The sequence below is a fragment of the Neopelma chrysocephalum genome, unplaced genomic scaffold (genome assembly GCF_003984885.1).
Source record: "Neopelma chrysocephalum unplaced genomic scaffold, ASM398488v2 Primary Assembly neopelma1_42, whole genome shotgun sequence".
NCBI classification, from domain to species: domain Eukaryota; kingdom Metazoa; phylum Chordata; class Aves; order Passeriformes; family Pipridae; genus Neopelma; species Neopelma chrysocephalum.
Genome location: NW_020897700.1, coordinates 5,226,051 through 5,241,591, shown reverse-complemented (window position 1 = coordinate 5,241,591; position 15,541 = coordinate 5,226,051).

The window sequence follows — 15,541 nt, the reverse complement described above, 5'->3', positions numbered from 1 at the left end:
ATTCTCTATAGTTAAAAGAAATCTAGTTAGATATTAGCCAGTGTTTTAAGGTTTTAATTTTTTTGCAGTGAAAATACCAAAAACTGTCTAAATCATGTATGATAACTAAAAGATAAGGGAATCGCTACATACAAAAAACAAAATGCCAAATAGTGTATAGGACCATTCAACAATGTTCACAGCTTTGTGAGAAAACTGAAAACAAAATTCTTGCACAGAGGTATTTCAGAATAAGATAGTGAAGTATTTGTCTTTTGAAACCAGTCAAGGACATAAGAGAGATTGCTTCATAGTAGTTCAAAGCATATCCCATAACTTTGAAGCAGGAAAAGCAAAAGCCATTTTATGAAAATTGTTAGGTAACCTGTGCAATCTGTTTAGGTCAGGGCCACTTCTGATTTCCTGGAAGTAAATGCTTTTGTGAATAGTGAGCCCTCTACAGAAATTTGAGAAAATTTATAAAGTATTAAAAGAGTGAAACAGCAACCTTCGATGTCTGCTGGTCCAGAAGAGTCACTTTAACAAATCACAGCGTGCAAGTGATATGTGCTGGAATTGCATTTTGATTCTACTGTAGTATCAAGATAAAATACACCACCAGAGATGAGGCAAAGTGTAAGTGCCACATACGTAAAGCAGAAAACAACCTGGAGTTTCTAGAATATATGACCTGTCAGTTTCCACACAACTTTAGTCTGAAGGTTCAACTTCAAAAGTGACTTGAGGAACTGCAAAATATTTTGTCCTTTTATTTTCTTTACTGTGTTTGAGTGGGTAATTCCGTATCATCTTGGATGTTCTTTGCCTGTTTAGAGACTCTCTTCAGTAAGTCTCTCAGCAGATGTAGACCTTGGGACCTGATCAAAAAAATCAGTATTCTTCTGTCTCTGAAGCACAGATTTCTCCAAAATGCTTAATCTTTCTTACTACTTTGGGAACTGTTTATGGCAGATCATTGCCTTCAGTTTCTGAGCCCCTTTTTGGAGCCCTTTTGGTCCTAAACTTATACTCAGAGCAGTGATCACATTTCATCAGATTGTCTTCCAGATTTGTGTGAGGGGTCACCAGTTCTCCCCACTGACCTATGCTTACTGTAGTGCTTGAGACCATTTGAGATAGTGCACTGTGAGAAAAGGAGAAAGTCTTGAGCAAATTGGCCAAAATATCCCAGAATAGGGAAATAGCTAAGTCAGGCATTGCTAGGGATTTTCAAATGTCAGGCCTAGGACTGTGGTGATATCCTGAGAACGTCCCCAGGAGGAGTATGCTTTGATAATCATCTCTCTTTTTTCACTTTTAGTTTGATTAATTATTATTTTTTAAAAATCAGTATTATAGTATTAGAACTGTTAGCAGTTTCCTCTATATTGAGAAAGCTTACTTAGTAGGATAAAAATATTGCTGCTATTCACTCTCTGAAATGTAGAAGCTCATAATTTTAATTAGATATATGATGAAAGCCTCAATTTTTATTTTATTTTTTTTTAATTTCAATTTATTTCATCCAGTTCTGATTTCCTAGATTTGGCATGAATTTCCCAAATATATTTACCCTGATAATACAGCACTCACAAGTTTCTGTTTTCATAACACCAACTCATACTTCAAGATTTAAAATTATACAGTGGTACAGTGCAGGATCACATTAACACGTTAGACTTTTAAGTAAATTTGTTTTATTTAAATGCAGACTATCATGGGTGACACTGTTGTAGGTGTTTGCTACAGCCACCTGATTAGGTGGAGGCCTTCCAAAGGCAGCTGGAAGTACCCTCACAGTCACAGGCCCTGGTACTCATGGGGGACTTCAACTACCCTTACAACCACTGGCACAAGCAGTCCAGAGGGCTCCTGGAAAGCACTGATAACTTTCTGGTACAGGTGATGGTGGAGCCAAGTGGAAAAGGTGTGCTGCTGGACCTTATGATCAGAAACAAGGAAGGTCTGGTTGGAGATGTGAAAGTTGGGGGCAGCCTTGGCTACAGTGACCATGAGTTTGGTATTCTGCAAGGGGAAAGCAAGGCAGTGAGTAAGATTGCAACGCTGGACTACAGGGCAGCTAACTTTGGCCTCTTCGGGGAACTTCCTGGAAGAATTCACTCCCTCCAGGCTCAGGAATGGTGCATCCCTCTGGGCAAGAAACTGCAAAAATGGGGCAGGAGACCTACATGAATGAACAAGGAACTTCTGTCAGCAGATACACATGAAGCAGGGACAGGATACCTGGGATGAATATAATGATGTCAGAGGATTCAGAAATGCAAGAAGGAAGGCCAAGACCCACTTGGAATGAAATCTGGCTAAGGATGTTGAGGATAACTAGAAGGGCTTCTTCAAATACATTAATAACAAAAAGAATACTAGGGAAAATGTGAGCCCGCTATTGAATGGAACAGTGACTGTTGCAACAGAGGCTGCAGAGAAGTCTGAGATACTGAATACTTTCTTTACTTCAGTCTTCACTGCCAAGGCCAGCCCTCAGGAATCAGTGACCCAAGAGACTAGGGATGAAGTCTGGAGAAAAGAAGACTTTACCTGGATCAAGGAGGATTGGGTTAGAGACCATTTAGTCAAACCTGACATCCACAGATCCAGGGGCCTTGATGGGATATACCCATGAGTGCCAAAGAAACTGGCAAACATCAGTGCTAGGCTACTTTCCATCTTTGGAAATTCATGGTAGTCAGAAGAGGTGCCTGAGGACGGGAAGAATGCAAATGTCACCCCAGTCTTGAAAAAAGGACAGGAAGAAGGACATAGGGAACTACAGGCCAGTCAGACTCACCTCAATCCCTGGAAAGGTGATGGAACAGCTCATCCTAGGGGCCATCTCTAAACACATGGAAGACAAGAAGGTGATCAGAAGTAGTCAGCATGGATTCACCAAAGGGGAACCATACTTAACCAACCTTATTACCTTCTATGATGAGAGAACTGGTTGGATAGATGAGCAGTGGATGCTGTCTACCTACATTTCAGCAAGGTTTTGGACATTGACTCCCACGATAGAATTTCAAGCTGGATGAGTGGAGAGTGAGATGGATTGAGAACTGGCTGAATGAAAGGTCTCACAGAGTTATGGTCAGTGGCGCAGAGTCTAGTTGGAGGCTTGTCACTAGTAGTGTCCCCCAAAGGTACAATACTGGGCCTGGAGTGCTGTGTCCAGTTCGGGGCTCCTCAGAACAAGAGAGAAGTGGAGCTCTTGGAGTGAATCCAGAGGAGGGCAACAAAGATGATTAGAGGACTGGACCACCTCACTTATGAGGAAAAGCTGAGAGAGTTGGGCCTGTTCAGCCTTGAGAAGAGACAACTGAGAGGGGACCTCATCAATGTCTATATGTATCTGAAGGGAGGGTGTCAAGAAGATGGAACCAGGCTCTTCTTGGTGGTGCCAAGCAATAGGACAAGAGGCAATGGGCAGAAACTTGGACACAGGAATTTCCACCTAAATATGAGGCAGAACTTCTTTGCTGTGAGAGTGATTGAGCAGTGGAACAGGTTTCCCAGAAAAGGTTGTGGAGTCTCCTTCTCTGGAGATATTCAAAACCTATTTGGACATAATTCTGAATAATATGCTTTAAGTGACCCTGCTTGAGCAGGGAGGTGAGACTACATGACCTCCACTGGTTCCTTCCAACCTTCCCCATTCTGTGATTCTATGATATAAAAGGTCCATTGTCAGATGCAAGAATGGCATTTCCTTTCTCAAAACTACATTTAGATTTTCAGAAGAAAACCTCTCTCTCTTGAAAATTAATGACACTAACTGATCTGAGGCTAAGCTCCATAGAGATAAATCTGGAAGTGCCTTAGATATCTCCATGGTCACTATAAATTTATCACACAGAGAACGAACTACTGAGCACTTCCATTATTCATGGTTATCCTTGTTCTTTACATACCCAGAGGGAAAAGGGGACACCATGTTTTTCTAGTGGACATGTTATGTTACTTTGATGAAAAATGATTTTGTAAACTTTTTTCTGCTACTCTCACTATATTTAAAATATTTATGTCAGTGTTCTCCAGTGAAGGACAAAGACACTCCAAAAGATCTGTGTTATCAGCATGCAAAATTATAATTTTTTAACTACTCTGGCTTCTGATTCAGTGAAATTAAATTCCCTCTTAGGCCATAAAAGAGTGCTGCACTGTATTTTAGATAAGCACAATGTAAAGAAAAAATCAGATTCATAAATACTACAGAAGCAAAAGAACTGTTGCTTACTAAGGGGAAATTTTTTAAAGTCTTACACGCAAAGTGGAAATTACTCCCTTTTCAACTACCCCACATTCTGCAGATTGATCTTTGTATGTGGCTTTAAAAATATGAAATAATCTCTTTTTAATTCAAAGATGACTTTCTGTCTCCTACCAAAATAAATGTTCTACCGCAGTTGTTTCAAAGCACTATGCTTTCCATATTATAGGTCACTTTAAGGAAGAAATACACATGTGCTACTTTCAAATGTGCACACAGGAGAATGAGAAATAAGAGTGATGCCACAGTTTTTATAAGAATTTTTACAGTTATGCTGACATTTACAAAGAAATATATTCATGGTGACTCTGCTTGGCAAACTTTTCAATTTATTCTAGTCATACTTTGCAATAATAAGCTTTTTTTGTTTTAGTACTGAGAGGAAAATAAACTGCTTTGCAATTTACATGAAAGGCAAGTTTAATATATGACAGAGTAGAATTTATATTGGTATGTGCACTTTTGTGGTATCAGATGTTTCCTGACAACATTCTAAAACTTTAGGAACTTCTTTTCTCTGAGCCAAGAAACAAAATGGCAGGTTTGCTTCTGAAGATAAAAATTGAATTATGCCATATAAGCTTAATAATTAAGGTATTCTGTATACTAGCTGCTTAGAATAATTCAAATGCTATTCAAGTGATTTTTGTTACAACTGAATGAGTCAGCAATATGTACCTTGTCAGTAACACGCAGAACCTTCTGATATATAGAACTGCTTTTTGCTCAGCCATATTTTAGGTTTACATAGCCCCAGTGGTAAAATAAACATGAAAAAACATCTGGTCAAATAAACTCAGGATCACTAAATGACTTACTCTCAAATTGCACCAGAAAGAAGGCTCATGGGAAAATGTGAATAAACAGTAATGTTGCATCACAGATTCTCTAACTTTGTCTCAGCAGGTATGCCACAAAGCAAGCGGTCTGCTAGTTTCATTAAATTATCTTGAAATTGCTTTGCATTATGCACTAGGGTACATCTTCAGAAAATATTATTTTGTTGTTAAAGTTGAAAGCTATTTTTATTGATTCGGTCAGTTTACAATGCCTTACTTTTAGGGAATGGTGAGCTATGAGAAACACTGGAATTCCTGCATGTTGCTAACCTGACTCCATCAATGCTTCCACACAAATGATGAGCACTGATGAGCACAAATGTTGAGCAGCTGTGACTTTAAAAGCTTCCTTTGCAATGAAAAAATAAATGCTGAGAAGAGTAATGGAAAATTGTAAATTTAAGGAAAAAATAGAGGCTGTTAATTGTATGGATGGAAATTCTAAAACCAGGCTTCCATTTTTCTTTAAGACTTTGTATTACTACAAGGCCTTTCATTTCTTATGCTCTCAATATGAATATTTAAATAATTCATTCCTCTTTTTATCAGATGTTATTCTTGATCTCAGACCGGCAATTACGGATCTCTGATGTCTTCTAATGTCTGTTGGATTTACACAGTAGTTCATAATTCATTTCAGTAGGTCTTTGTATCCTGCATCATTTTACTGAAATGGCTTAGTCCTTCTGAGTGTGTCTTTCAAACTCACTTCACTTCTGAGCTATTCAGAAGCTCTGAAATCCCCTGATTATGAATGGAAAAGATGTTTTGACTTTTTCAAAGGTTTAGACTTCTCTAAAAACACAAGTATGATGTAAAAAACAGAAGAAATCACAACTAGAACTAATTTTCTAGCTCTTATAATTTCCTACATAATCAGATTTCCATAGAGCCAATTTTCAGTTAAAGTGATTCTTGTGTCAAGCAAACTTCAGTTCCTGTTCTGTGTCTTCTTCTGGTAAGTGTCTTGCTTTCAAGATAAGATGGATAATAGGACTTGCCAAATCTTCTTGATGAACATGTTGAAAATTCCTTGTAGAACTATTAAATTGGGGTCATCTATGTTAGACAAATCACATATGCCAGTGCAAGCAGCTTCTCAACCTCATTACTCTAAGAGGTGTGTACTGTATAAGACACGCAGTGCATCATCCTCAGGAGCACTTCAGTTGGGTGTTAAAGTACAAGTCTGACATGTGATGACAGAGTCAGAGTTTCTTGAACTATCGAACTTACCAACTAGTCTCTGCTCAACTTCGGCCATAGCTGGGGTAGTACCTTACCGAAGAGGTAGTACTCTCATGCACTCTTAGTGGTCTTGAATTGTAAAGGTACAGAAAATATGAATTTTATTGTTTCATTAATTGTTGACATCAAATTGACTTTCATTATAGCTTAGAAATTGCAAACAAATGTAAAGACTCAAAAATACTTCAAGATGTTTCTATCACAAAAGGTTAATAATGAAATCCATCTATGGTTGTCAGCTTTAGTAGCATGAGCATGTGTATCATACAAACAGACTTGCCTTTTCCTGCAGGTATGAACAGCAAAAATAACAAATCCAACCCCGTTCTTGGATAGATCCAAAACTCCCACTAATAGCATTGTATGGAATGGACTTCCCAGCTTCAGCCTTGCCAGCTTCTCAAACTTGGCTGCACAACAATTGAGGCTTTCTTTGCAGGTTGAAACTGCCCTGTCACATATGAGGAACTGGTTTGTGTTCATACGTTTTTCAACCTCTGTTGTTTTGAATCTTTATTGTAGCTAACAATTTAGTGCTGTATTTTTTAACTTGGGTTAGTTCGACTGCTTTGATTACTGACTTAGCCTTATAATAAAGCATAATCTGTTCAGCTATGGCAATCTCATTTCCTCTGTTCATAAAAGGCAAAGATGTGTTTGTATTTTCATTATAACCAAGAACTCATTTGTCTATCATTTTCAACTGTGATGACTATTAAAACCATTTCTTTGATCTGCATTAGTTTGGGCTGCTATACTTTTTTTGGATCATTTGTCATGACAATTTCTGGACAGTCACAAGCCACTTTCTAAAGCCTAATAGATTGCTCTGTATATTGCAAGGTTGTATATTGACTTGTTTTCATTTGAAAGCAAGTAAGAGAGGCATGAAAAGAATGTGAGAAAATATACTTTGGAGGAATGAAAGAAAAGAAGTTAGCGTAACATCTTCATAAACCTTAGACTTCCCAAATTTGAATTACATCACCTGCTGCAAAAAAGAAAATGTATTATTGGCATTTTATGTCTTGTAAAATGACATGATTGGTTTTTTTTCATACCTTCTCTCTATAAATAAAAATAAATAAAATGAAGGAGTAAACTGTCTTAGGTAGTCACAGCTAATTTTACCATAAATTAAACAATACTCCCTTATCACAAATTCACATTTTAAAATTCACATTTTAAAATAATATTTTCCTCTAAGAAGTATTTGTTGGGTTTTTTTTAATTTGAACAGTAACATACCTATTACCCCAAATCAGTCACTTATATTTCCTTTCATAACCTAAATGATCAAACATTGCACTCAGGTTATTTGACCACATTCCACAAGTAGTTGAAAAAAGCAGCACCAGTACCTTAGAAGAAAGCAAACAAGATAATTTTTGTATATTCAAAAATTTGTGTTTTGCCTGTCTTTATAGTGAGTCTTGAATAATCTAGTATGAAAGTTGTGTTTTAAGAAAGAGATGCATTAAAAGTCCAGAAGGGTCCTTGTGCTGGGGATTATCAGAACTATCTCCAGTGTTACTCTGTACTGTTAGACTGTCAGACTTGTCTTGCTTCTATGCAGGTTATCACCAATTTTAATTTGTTACTGAGGTGGTATTAGAGCTGTGACTTAACTAAATTGAGGAGTAAAAATGGGGAAATTAGTGGAGTTAAATTCTGTAGGTGAAACTAGGATAAGATATTAGTAGTGCTTACTGCTTGAACATCAGATTATGTGACAAAGGATATCTCGTGCTTTCTATTACTATTTAATTAAGAAATTGCAACCTTTTGTTTAGCATCCATGGTGACATCCTATAGTCAGGTGTTTGTGGTAAAGAGTTCTGAAAGCAGCTTATGGTGATGTTTTAAAATAGAGACTAGTTTGCAAATAAAAAGGAAAGGAAGGTCTTTCTCTTTCTGATGGAGAATACTATTCAGCACTTTGGGTATGACATGTTCCTTAGGCAGAATAGCTATGTCTCTTAACAGGTGTGCATGCAATACAGTTGTCTCGAGGCTGAAAGCAGGAGAGGTACATCTGGAATCACAGCTTGGGAATAGCCACCGAGTTAGTCTTTCCATCTTGGAACTAGAAATTGATTTTTGAGTATTTCCTCACGTGAGACTGTTCTCTATGTTTGCATTACTGGGCTGGGATGTTGCTAAGTTGCTACAGGGGATGTTTGAATTTCTGAAAACCTCTTTTCCTTCTAGAATGAATAGTTTCCAAAAGACAGGTAGATGCTTTTGTTACAAAACCCTTCTTGATAACCCATCAGAGATTAATACATCAGAGATTAATATGTATACTACACAGTGCTGTAGATTACTGTTATTTCTAACACTAGAGCAGTGTGAGCAACTGCGTCTTCCCCCTAATGAAAAGCAAGATACTGGGTAATCAGGTTATTAATTTCTGATGTTTTATGTATTTGTAACCCTCGATGTGTGGTGAAATTAATGGCTGCATGTTCTTTCTGGTTCTATTCTCTCTACTGCAAGGCCATCTATTACTGTTATCTGTCTGATTTGCATGGATAGCTACTCAGAGGTAAGGATCCACATGTTGTCATCCTGTCTTTTTTTGTGGGAGAGAATAGGGTAGAGGAGAAGATATACAACTCATCTGGCTTATGTTAGATGCTAAGACAGCTGGCTTGAAACATAGACTTCACTTTGAAGCTCAAACTAGCTAGTCACTCAAGTCACTTCTTGGTGGCATATGAATAGGGAGAAACTCTTGCCAAGATGGCACTGAAGGATCTTTGGGTTCCTTATTATTACAGTAAAGGATGTATTCCAGATACTACAAGTCCTATTTCCCTGCTGCCAAGAGAACAGAAAACTTGAATTCTTTACTTCCAATTGCTGTTGTGGTCTTCTTTCTTTCAGATTGCACAAAGTGGACAACCAATTGTTTCAACCATATGTGGCTGTGTCTTCTGCAGTCAGTGCCTTCTGTAATACCCTTGAGAATGCCAACTCTTGCCTAACCTGCAGGAAGAATTTCACTCACAGACAATACCATCCCATTTATATACCAGGACTTCTATTTCTCAGAAGAGACTCAGATGGATTTCAGAAAAACAATGAATCTTTAAAGATATATATTTGAGTTCCAGTGATGTTTCACATGGGCAAAAACTGACAGGTGATATAAAAATATTTTTCCTTGTATAAATGTTTGTCTTGTTGGTTATACTTCAATTTTCGCTGCATTTAATTGTGTTCAAGTCTGACTATTTGACTCTGCTGGTAGACAAGCTGTTCTTCTATTAGCTGGAAATAAACCTGTTGTTTTTTATCAGTCAGAAGCACTTGTTATTTTTGTCACACTGTAGTCATTGATTTTGTTGGAAAAAAATCCTGAAGGTCCAAGCCTTTTAGTTTTTGTGGGCAGTGTGTGTTGTATGAGGAAAAGGGAAAAGGCTCAGCCTGGGGCAGGAGGAATGTGGAGATGAGAGGGTGCAGTCCTTCTCCAGGTTGGGGGATTGGAAGGATGCAGAGGTGACCTGGTGAGTGCAGGGAGCCCGGGACCCTGCAAGACAGAGGGCTCACTGGAAAGGCTGGGAGCTTGTTGGGCTATTTCCTTGCTCCTAAGCTGTTAACAACCCCCCACCCCTCCAGGCCTGTTTGTTGCATTAAGAGTACAGAAATTTAGCATAAATTGAGGCTCTTCTGTGCCTCACTGAAACAACATGGGGCCGTGAGGCCTTTGCTTCATTGCAGACACCCTTCAGTCATTGGGCCTTTCTTGAGCTCAGTGCAAGATGAGGGAGTGGCTCAGGCCATGTTCTTCTCAACCAGCCTTGCCAATTCTGCACCAAATAACAGAAACACTGTACAATTTTGACCATTTGCCGCATTACCGCAGGCAGATGCAGACTGATGTGAAGCATCTCTCCAACCTGTTGAGATCCCTCGGAATGGCTGGACAGCGCTTGGGGGGATCCACTACCGTTCCAGCTTTGTATCATCAGTGAATTTTCTGAGAAGGCACTCTACTGCTTCATCCAAGTTGATCATCATTGATTGATAATCTAAACAATACTAAACCCAGTATAGACCCTAGGGGAAAACCACTAGTGACAGGCCTCCAACTAGACTCTGTGCTGTGGATCACAACCCTCTGAGACCTGCCATTCAGCCATTTATTTGTTTATAAGCAATTTATAGAGCACGTCCACCAGGATTTTTTGCATATGCAAAGGCACTACATCAGAGGTTTACCTGAAATATTATTGATTCTTCAAATAAGTTTTCTTATTTTCCAAATACAGAATTACTGTAAGCCCTGAGTTGATCGTAACTTTAATTAGCACTGAAATAGCAGCTTTGAACAAAAAGAAAGAACTAAAGAAGAAAGGGATTCATGGTTGTACTATTCAGTTTCATTATCTAGTCTAAAACACTCCAAATTGCATAATGAGTAGTATTAACAAGCATGGGGGTTTTTTTCTACTTCAGTTGTTAAAAAAAGTTACAGATATAAAGAAGTTAGCCCTTTCCACCTTTCAGACCTTGTTCTCACTCTATCATTTGAGACTTATTATTGTGTTGTCAGCTACTTACTTAGAATGTAATCTATTCTGTTCTCTGAATGAAGCAAGAACATGTGAAAAATGCCTGCAATGAAAGTTGTAGCTTAATGCTTACACAGGAACAAACTTTCCTTTTTGGATTCCATGTAATTTTTATTGATTAGTGCTTGATTATTATTGCATGGACACTGGAGCTGCAGAGATAATCATTGCATGTGGTTTCTGATATTTAAAAAGCAAATGAGTTCTTTACCATTTGGATGTTACAGACCAGGCAAAAAATATATCTCCTTTTATCTTCGGCAATATAAGTCCTTTTCTATTTTACCTTAACTCAGGAGGAAGGTGATCAAAATTCTAAGGAGACACTGCTTCAAGTATTTTTATAATTTCCAAGTACTGTTCTTAAAAAGACTCCTTTTATAGAAACCACTTTTCAGTGGTGAGATTTATTTAATATAGACAAAAAGATTGGAACAGTTTGGCATCAAACTTGGATAAAAAAAATTAAAAAACCTCAAAATAGTCCAAGATCTGTAGAGAATTTTTCTTGACAAGCAAAGATGTAAGACTTTGAGATTTGACATAACAAAGTCTAGTTAAAGAAACAATAAATTTATTTACTTACATTCACTTGATTGTTTTCTTGTTGCTGATAGTAGGGTATTGGTTTCAATTATGGAGTAGTGCCTCTTTTATCAATTGTTGTTTTTGTAGAGCAAAGCCATTGACATATAAAAGACATTTTATGCAACTCTGAAATATTATTGAAAATGCAACAAAATATATTATGTTATTTTGAATTATTAGAGGAATGACATTTAAAATGTTAGAATAATATTTTTATTACAGGAACTTCTTCCTTAGGGGTCACATAAGAGTTCTTCTTAGTATCTGCAACACATGAATAATACAGCAGTTTTAATTAGTTATTACAGAGAAGGAGGTTAGGTCATACATTTTAATATTAAGTAAGTTAGAAGAAGCCCATTTAAAGCTGGGGTCACTTTCATATGGTAAGAAAATTATTTTTTTTAGGGTAGATGTCAAAATTTTAGCAGAATATTATTATTTTTGGTCATTACTGGAGAGCTTCATGAATATTTTTTTTCACTGCTTACATTAATATTCTGAAAATTGATGAATTCTCACATAATGTGGAAAGAGATAACTACCGTGGATGCTAGATTATATGAAGCCAGATTTAAGTTTTCAAATAGATGCTTAGGTGTGGAGTAGCATTTGTAGAAAAAAAAATTGTTACATAAAATCTCTCATTTTGCTGAGGCACTGCTTTGGTAACACTTTACAAATATTTTGTTACACTTTACTGGATGATACCTCATTTTTAAATAAAGTAAGACATTTAAGTAGCTATGAGTAATCCTCTCGTGAATTGAAAAACAATAGACTTTCAAATCTTATAAAGTATACAGCAAAAAAATCCGCAGTGGTCTGTAGAAGAAAATAGCTGCCTTGAAATTTCAGTTTGTAATGATGGAAATGTCTGAAGATTCATCAATTTGTTTTCTTTCTCATATTCAGAAAAAAAAAGAGTCATTAACAGCCCTCCAAGTGTAAGACAGCAATTTTATTTGCAGAAGGAAAGGATCACAAGACCCAGTAACTAGTCCTGCTTCCTTCCTAGCCATCTTCAGAGATGAGGAAATAATGCAAGATTCTGCTAACCAGGCAGATCTCATCTACATGTATCAGAATTGATTTTTTGTGAAATGAGTATTATAATGAGAGATGGAGAATTTTTTCCTTCTTTTTTTTTTTGGCATCCAAATGTTAGGTACTGATATCTGAAAATCTTTAGTCTGAATTATCTTTCTCTTTATATCTTTATAAAAGAAGATACAGTCAAGAGATATCCATTTTGCAACTGTAAATATGTACAATTTTATCTATGTTTAGCGTTGTGTGTTTTTTGCTTTGGTTTGGTTTGTTTGTTTGTTTGCTTGTTTTTTAATTTGGAAGGGGGCTTAGAATTACCAATGTTTGGGAAAATATCCCTGGTCAAGTCTGAATGTGAGTATTCACTTGACTTTAGCTGTATTACTCAGAATAGGGAAATCACATTCCTGAACTTTGTCCTACTGTAAAATAGGAGTAGATGTAATCAGGATTGCCTGATGTGAGAAGTAAATCTGTACATTAGGATAGGTCTGTGATACTTGTTATAACTATTAATCACTCCAAAAGATTTTAATTGACTAAGTGAAAGAACTATCAAGAACGTGATTTCAACCATCCGATGTGTTTTCTCTGCTAAGTTACAAATGTCTAGATATTGGGTACCTGAATCACTAACTAAACCTTTGAAAAGTATTAAGGTCAATGATGTAGTTGAATATCTTTCTTTTTGTGAAAAATGAAATACTTTCAACTGAAAATGATTGCTCTGGAGTACGAAAGCTTGTAGGTACAGGGCAAGGGCAAATTAAATGAAAATGGAAATATAAGCTTTGTCCAGCAGAAGCCAAAGGATTTTAGAGGTGATATGAAGGATGCATCAACATCTCAGGGGATTGATGATTCAGTCTTGAGGTGCGTTCTATCTGTAGCCATTATACTGGGGTTATGCTTTTGAAGTTCCAGTCAAATAGTACAGGATAATTCCTAATATAATTATGTTTTATGATTAGATTTACCAGTTTTTCAGCATTTCTCTGAAGTAAAAGTAACTTACCTTCGGCAGCTATTTTTTTTATCTTCTAATGGTTGATTTCAGCCTTTAATTAAAGCACTTTTTTCTTTCTTTTATTAACTGCTAAACACCTCAGATTCTCCTATCTGCGCTATTTCTTATGTACTGCTCTTGAATCATGATTTTGCATCTTAATTAAGGAGAAGAAAGACATAATTCTTTAATATACTAAAAAATAATAAATTTATTTTATGTTATTAAATATTACTTTCCTTTTATATTATTGAATGTTACTTTTCTTTCCTCTTAAAAGAGTGATTTTAGGGAATACGTATTTTAGCTCCAAAGCAATAATACATCAGCGTCAAAAGAAAGGCTTTCATTTACTTTGCCATCTATACTTTTGAAGAGTATTTCATAAATTGTTCCTATAATTTATAACCTGAACTCTTCTTAAATGTATGTAGTAAAAGTGCCATAATTCCCCTTTGTGCTATAGGCTGCACGATCATTCAATTGCTTACACTGCTAATAACTTTTTGCTAATATCTGTCTAAACTCTTCTTAGCCCCAAGATATTGTTCTTTGTCTGCCATTTCTTGAAACTGTGACCGAGATTTTTATCATGTAAACTGTCACTGTGAGGGCATTTTTAGACTGCTGAAAACATAATATCCCCTTAGTATTCACCATTCTAAATTACATACATTCAACTTGCTCAGTCTCTATTACAGGATTTATCCTCTAGCCTTTGTGTCAGCCTCATTTCCGTTGTAATTTCTCTTTTTTTTTTCTATTTTCCTAGTATCTTTTGGGAGTAGAAGTGTAACCAAAGAGATGAGTAACCTGTAGCTTGGCCAGACAGAAAAACACTAGTACTACATTAAGGCGGTAAATAAATGCTCACATATTCATACGGACATTTTCCCATGTTGTTTTTCATCAGTCTAATAATGTCTAGATCATGGGACCTTACTTACATTTCTTTCTTTTAATGTTTTGTCTTGAAATGTTGTTTCAGTTTTATAAAAGCTTCACAGAAATTTGAAAGTACATTTGATGATGCTGAAGTAGTTCTTCATCAAATTAAATACCTCTTCAACCTTAATAGTAATTGAAATCACTTTCTGATTATTCCACTGCTGGGAAGTTGAATTGGTCTGATATATTGCATCTTTGATGTTTCACCAATGGTTTCCAAAGTGCATCACAAGAGTGTGTAGGCTTCTGCATTTTCTATAAGAAAATACAAAACTAAGAAAAACAACTGTTTAGGTTTTTTAAAGTCCTTCAGCTTTAAACAAAATATAGTGGTTATGTATTATTGAGGTTTGGCAAATTTTATACTGCTCCTTCAAATAAGATGGGACCTTTTGGATTTTGAATTCCTTTTGAGTTTCTGATGTTAACTGTGTTTTGCCTCTATCCACTTTAGTCTCAAACACAATCTATTCAAAACCTCCAAAATGCAAAAATTAATGTTCTGAGACACATACAAAAGCACAGAAACAAGCATACAATAGAGATTGAGAAAGAAACTGAGTAATATTTATTGTAGAAGTGTAATCTTAGAAACATATTTGCAGACTAGTATTGATTCATAGAGTCAACAGTAACATCCTTGAGTACCCACCAAATATGTTTATGCAGCGAAAAACAAATGTGTACACTATTACTATTGTATCTGCTGAATATAGTACTTTGAGTGCCTGGTTATAAGTGCAAATTTCTAAAAACATTACTTTGGGAAAGAAATAAAAAAGAAACCCAACATCTTTGGGCATGATTTCATCTGAGAGTGTAGAAGCAGTTCAGAGCCAGTCCTGGGAGAGCTACCAAGGTAACTTTAGTGTTAGATGCTTAAGCACACCTTGGCTGTGCTCCACTACAGCAGGATAGTTGGCATCCAGTGCATAGGAGAAAGGAAACAGAAGCTTCTGGAATAACCTCTGACTGCTGAGGTCGATAGATATTAAGAATGAAAGTGTTGCTAGATCAAATA